We start from the raw sequence: 7216 nt of genomic DNA, 5'->3' as shown, positions 1-7216 counted from the left end.
GAGGCTCCGATCCTGGGATGAGGCCACGTGTTTTTTATTCAACGGTGACCATGTCGGCCTTAGCTTTACAAAGAGCAGCTCTTGTAACATTTAAAAGGATAGACAAATACACTACTATATATGCAAGAATTCTCATTGAAACCTTTTATCTGTTTAGGCTTGAATTATTTTTGCTTTGGTGATATTGCTAGAGATTATTTGTCCATTGGTAATTATTTCCGATCCTATTGTTAGTGCTCGAACGTATTTGTCTTGTGCGATTGAGCATCTTCCATGTCCGGTATCGTCGGAGATCCTCCGATCAGTTATTTCGATCAAAATGTGTTGAAAATTGCTCGTATAAGCACAAATGTGCCCAACATCTATTGTCCACGTTGTTATTGTAAGAAACGGGGTCAACAAATTTTTTAAAAGTTCGCGAAGAGGTTGTTAGTAACTCCTAGGGATAGCAAAATGGCTCGTGGGCTCGAGCTGCCCATGGCTTGGCCTGTAAAAAGCTCGAGCCTAATCTTGGGACGGCGGGCCGAGCCCAAGCAGACTCATGTGGCTCACGGGTCGGCTTGAAATTAAAAAAATAATAATAAATATTATAAAGGTAGCGGCCGACTGCTACCTTTAAAAGATAGTTGGTTGTTGCCTTTGTTTGGGCAGCGTGCCAGCTGCCATGGAGAGAAAAAACAAAAAAAAATCGAGCTGACTCGGCTCGATAGGGCAGGAGTTGAAAGCTCGGGTCGAGCCTTGAACTTTTGGCTGAGCTTTTGCTTGGCACGGCTCGAGCCAAAAATAACTCAACCTAAAAATGATCAAGCCGAGCCCAAGCCTCGATTTTGACTTGAAAGCCGACTCGGCTCTGCTCATTGATCCCCTAGTGACTCCTAGTCTTCCAGAATTTCTCTGTTAGCCTCCAGGGCCCCAATCATTTCTTCTCTTACTATTCAGTATTTTTTTGTTCACGTTTGCCTTTTGGTTTATTTATTAAATATTGTTCGTTGTCATCATGTCGCGAACTGTTTGTTTATGCGAATCATCAACCCTATTCCACATAATTGTATGTAAACAATTTATTGAAGTAACTCGTAAAACATTTGCCATACAATGAAAGGTCCTTATTGAAACAATTGGCAATAGTTTTCCCTTTTGTAAACGCTTTTCTTATGTAGTTACACCGATTTTTTGTCATGATAATTTCTTACTGAGGGTGAATATGGGCTCACCCTATAAATTGCTTTCCAGGGAATGGATTTCAATCCAATTCTCCCTTTGCAAAATTTATCTTGTCTTTGGAGGATAAACCTTGCCTTCAACTGTATCTTTGTTAGCGGAAAGAGTCTCACCATTACTCCAAGAATCATTGGCGGGATTGACCTCTTCATTAGTTAGAACCTTGCAATAGGCGAAAAGAGGTTCACCTTTCAATTTTTTGCTCGCAAAACTGCTGCGACCTTATTTCGACACCAGCTTTAGCTTAATTGCCTCTTCACTCGTGTTTTTCCTAGTACTTTCAAAGTTATCTTTACTGGCAGATAGATTTTTTTAACTCATTCTTCACAACATCAAATATTTTCTTTCCAAAAGAGATTCTTCAAGCATGTTTCTTTTGATTGTCAATGTAGTATTGATTATTGGAGCCCTTGGGCATGCTTTTCTTAAGGCGCTAAGGTAATACTCGCATGCCTCTAGCTGATTATCCTTAACCATGTCTATCCTTTTTCGAATTTCAAATTTTAAGCATAGGTGATGGATTGAGGTTATTGCCTTTATCTATCCCAAGGCAGGCATTTCGAGAATCACATTGTATGTGGACTTGCTTTCTATGATCAAGAAGCCGATAAACCTATGAAATTCAGTTGGCTCACCAACGTTCCTATTTCCAACGTAATCTGTCCCTTGGAGATCAGAAAGTCTCCTGTAAGCCAAAAATAGGTTCAACCATGGGTGTCTAGGCATGATTTACCTGCAATTGATTGAAAATGCGTCCAAATAAAATATTTATAGAGCTACCATGCGAATTAGGCTGTTAGGAGCTATTACAACCCGTACTACCAATACATCATAGTGGGGATATATGTTATCATCCTCATCACTACTATTGAATGTAATTGGAAGAGATACAGGTTAAGAGTTACTTTGAATCTAGAAGCTTTCAAGTTTGGGCTTCCTAGCAGTTCGAGCGTATTTCTTTTGTGCACTTATTGTACCTTCTCCAATGTGGGAACCTCGATTATAGTATAGATCTCTCTTGCTGGAGGATCAAAAGTGTGAATTGTGAATTGTTTGATGGTGCTCGCGATGAATCCGCTTGCTTCGGTCTACCTCCACAACCCCGCCCTCTAGCACTTGACTATGGAGGCTTTCGGCTTTCAAAACCTTCAAGCGCTCATTTTTGCTAACTTCATACATTCTCCATCCTAATTACCTCCAAGCATTTACCTGTGTCATGATCCCTGCTAAAATTAATTTTACAAAACTTTACCTTTCCATCCTTAGGGGATGGAGGTGCAGGTACTGATGCTTCGACACTCTTGGTGTATGTACTGAAGCTTTTTCCTTTAAGAGCTCATCTTTGTTCTATCCTCCATCTAGATCTCGTTTTGTATTAGGTCACTACCAGTAGGTAGGATATTAGATTTTTGTTACGGATATCCCGCTAGAAGAGAGCCTCCAACAACAAACCGTTCCGTAAGGTATCTCGAGCCTTCTCATCGAATATAATCTCGCAAGTGATCAGCTTTGTACTAAATCATGCAAAATAACCTTTAAGGGGTTTGCCTTCCTCCTGCCTCATGTCATTTATCTAGGTAGTTAGAGCTTGCTTAAGTCCACAACTTTCAAATACCTTAAAGAAGGCTTGCTTCAGTTGCACCTTGCTTCAAATTGATCCCATAGAAAGGTTACTATACCGCAGCTTGGCAGGTTCATTCAGCGTTAGATGAAAACCTTGGCACTTTCTTTAGCGTATTTAGTTCATGTACTCACACAATTGGTACATAGGATCTTCCTACCATTGTATTTATCCATAATTGGACAAACAAATTTATCTGAAACTAGTTCCTTATTTTCCTGGAAAATGGATGATGCTCATCATCGTCGTCTAACTCATGCGACCTTACCGATTGATCCTTAGATCCTTTATATATTGAAGTATTATACGAGTTGATGATTACACTCCATCTTCTGGCCCTCCTGACAGCTATTCTTTCTATCATTTTAGGTAACTTCTTCCAGGAACTTCTTCCTATTAAGGCACTGCCATTTGGGTTGCCTCTTCGGTGTGCTATCGCAATTTTTATTACTGGCAGGCTACTATCTAGTCACAAAAAATGCTGTTAACAGGATCGATTTCATTTATTCTAGTTCCATTCTAGAGGCTTTCTCTACTATTAGAACCATTAGGCTCCCTGCCATCTCATGTATTATTTTTGTAGTGACATTTTCTTCCTCAAGTGGCAAATCTGTGCTGGAGACATGTCGACTTGCGCTTTCACTAGAGCTTCTTTTCACTCCTTTTTGGCCTTCGCACCATTATCCATTGGACAGTCCCTGCACTCTTCGACTTCTACTTCTGTTGTTTTTATTTCTTATAGTTTTTCTTCGATTTGACTCATTTTCTCAGATTTCACACATTTAAGAGCTAAGTTGTTATAGAGTTTTCATAGTTTACGTGTTTCAAAATATTCCACAGACGGTGCCAACTTATTGATGGTAAAAATAAATCAACAAATTCTCTTACCTAACTATGATCTTCTCATCCTAAACTCACTAGTTTTTTATGCTCAGAATTGAAGCAAGAGGGAAAAATAGTTATTTGAGAGGGAAATATTTGAATTGCATGCATTACTCTTAAAACATTGAGGTACTTATAGATTTCCCTCCAAACTTTGGGGCAATTCGATCATTTATGGTATGTGACAGATGGCGGATCCATATTGATTGGCTTATAATCAATTCTAATATTATTATTACGTTTTGTTCATTAAGTCACGTGTATTAACAACTTGTAGCCAGCCTGAATGAAGGAAAGGTTCTCTAAGTTGGTACGAACCATTTTATGTTTCTATTGCTCAGTGTGTTCAAAAGCTTTACAAACTGTTAGCCAAGTTTTCATGAAATTTAACAATGGCTAGTCCATTGCCATTATATTCCACTGTTGACATTGATATAATTGTGATATAGTGTGGTGTGTACACATAATTGTCTCAAAATCTATCCAATGTTGCTATGTGATTGTGATGATTAGGTTTTGGGGAATGTAAACAAATTAAAATTGGATTGGAAATAGGGTTTTTGTTCAGAGTTGAGATGGGGAGAGAGTAATGATTGAGAGAGGGGGAACGGCAGAGACTGCTGGAGACATGAAGAGCACATGGTTAGTAAGGGCTATTCTCCAAGTACAAAGTACTCCTTACAATTCCGGGTTCACTCACCCTCCATCCACCTCTGACCTCTTGACAAGTGTCCTTTGGGAGTCTATGTCGTTGAGGATGAATTGTTGAATATAAAAATTTAAGTTACGTTTGGTATGATTAAAATCTGAATTTTAATCTAAGTCAAAGTCAACAACTATTTTTGACTACACGTTTTATCAACTTTTATCAAAATCTACTAAAATTTTGATTTTTAATCCTCATCAAAGAGGGACTTAATAAATCCCCTATCTGTGTATATTAAAATCAGATTTTTATTTTATTTTTAAGATTTTGATAAAATTTGGTGAAATGTGTAATTGATAAGTTACGGTCCTTGCAATATATCATTAATTGTATTTATTAACTTCGACTTGAGGATTAAATTAAATTTCAATTTATACCAAACATGGGTCAAAGATGACCATGTGTATCATTTATGCCTAGTGCATTTAGCACAAGTGGTACTCAATATACGTCTAGGTGATAATATCTAATAAAGTTGTTATTTAATTTTATTTATTGGATAAGATAACAGAGGTCTCACCTTCACCTAGATAGATGTTAAGCACGACTATTACTAAATACCATTATTTATCATTTTTATTTTGTCTACAATTTATTCCTTCATGTGTTGTTTGGTCAAAGCGTATCACTTTTATAATTTCAAATAATTGAATTGTGATAAAACATGAAATTAGGATGTTTGGTTGCTCTGATACTATATTGAACCATTTGATATAAAAAGTTCAAGCAATTAAAGAATATCACTTACAACTTCGAAAACTTTGTCTCACTATTCAAATTATTGGAGCTTTCAATAAAATCTTCCGGCCTATGTCATGTGGACTCTCACTTGGATCAAATCCTAATTCATTGATGAGTTGTCAACTTAATAACATTCAATGAATCCAATCATTAGTGTCGCCTCGATGGTCCGCTAGTCTCAAGGTCCTCGGCTCTGATTCGAAAATATCATGGTTAGTTTCGAGGAGTTACAACCATGTTATACATCGAACTTCAGCTCGGAATTACTCTATGAGCGAAGATCGAATAAAGGCCGCAATTGTAAATCCTTGTTTATTGAAGGCATCCATGAGTAATCAAGACCTAAGATAATAGGACTTTAGCTGAAGCTGGTACTTATCTTGATAAAACAAGATCCTCAATAGGGGAGTAGCATCAAAGATGAGTGTACAACGACCGCCTCTATAAGACCTCGACATTATAGTTTGTGATCATCTGACGAGGATAAGGGGAGATCATATGTTCGTGCTGATTCTTGATAACCGCCTAACCTCTAAGCCTTGTCATGAGACTTCAGTGTCTAAGCATAATCGATGGCATGCCATGGAGCTGGTGCATGATTCAATAGGGTTTATCCCCTAATTGGGAAGTTGATGTCTTATCTAGATCTCTATCTATTAATTTATTGATGATAATTGGCATTCAATTTTCTCCGATGTCATAAAAATTAGAGCGGACCGACCGGTTTAACGGGAAAAACCATGAACCGGCCTATAATACGATTTGATACTCATACATTAACCAAAAAACAAAGAACCGACTAATAAACCATCAACCCGACCAGTTTAACCTTAAAAATCGAAAAATCGGCCACGATTTTTTTGGTTTTTTTCAGATTATTTAATTTTTTTATCCACAAAAACTTTTATCTATTATAGCAATTGAAGGCCAAAATAATTTTTTTAAACAAGTGATTCTCCTTTAGCTCCTTTTAAAAATGACCATTCTTTCAATGTTTTAGTAATCTTCAAATGTGCGATGCTAGCTCCTTTGTAAAGGAGATTCTTCTTCCAATGTTATGGTAATCTTTCAATATGGGATAATAGTCAATTGTCAATTCTAAGTTTTTATTAGTTTACTTTATTATTTTCATTAACAAATTGTAACTCCCAACAAGATTATAATTTTCAATTTGAACAAAGCAAATTATTTTGGACATATTAAATGTTAGTTTTTGAGGTTATAAAATAAATGAATTAACAAACGTGGATTATATTTACTTTGAATGAGAAACTAAAATATAAAAATCTATTATTGTTATGATATTTTATAGGTTATTTATATATTTACTTTTTTAATTTGTCATCTGGTTTCATACTGATTCAACCCTTCAAACCTTGACCCTCTTCCTTTTCAGGATCGATGCCCAACTCGATTTTTAAAACGTTGATTTTCTCTAAACACCCAATGAGGGCGTCATGGTCTTGTTTAGTCCCTATTATCTTATTGAGGATTATTGGTCCTCCGTTGTATTTGAAGATCTCAATAAGGTTTTGAGCTCATATCTAGGCTCCTCTCCATTAAACCACATGGAGGGGACTTATCTTCTTTTGCCCTGCGCTAGCCAAATCTCTTGGAGATTGCAACTTATGGGATTGAAAAAGTAACTAATAAACAAAAACCTACAGGGGATGTAAGCAAAGAATCCTTCTTTAACTTGAATGGATAGTATATCTAGGAATTGAAAGAGTATCCCCCATAAACAAAAACCTACAGGAAAGATAAGCTAGGAACCCTTCGTAGACTTACTCCTTTAACCTGTTTGTTAAAAAAATTATCTTGGGAATAAAAGAGCATCCTCTTAAAATTAAAAACAAGCTATGGATTGAAAAGGCTACAATTATAGAAGTACTTGAATTCTGTTGGATTTCTTTATATATATGATCAGGGCGGACCCACATGGTGTCATGTGGGGTCAAATGACCTTATAGTTTTTTGGAATTTTTTTATTTTTTTCTGAAAATGTAATTTTTTTTTCTCTCCTGCTGCTTGCTCCCAACAGCCAA

This window comes from Olea europaea, chromosome 2 (genome assembly GCF_002742605.1).
Source record: "Olea europaea var. sylvestris chromosome 2, O_europaea_v1, whole genome shotgun sequence".
Classification (NCBI taxonomy): Eukaryota; Viridiplantae; Streptophyta; class Magnoliopsida; order Lamiales; family Oleaceae; genus Olea; species Olea europaea.
Note: the sequence above shows the minus strand (reverse complement) of the source record.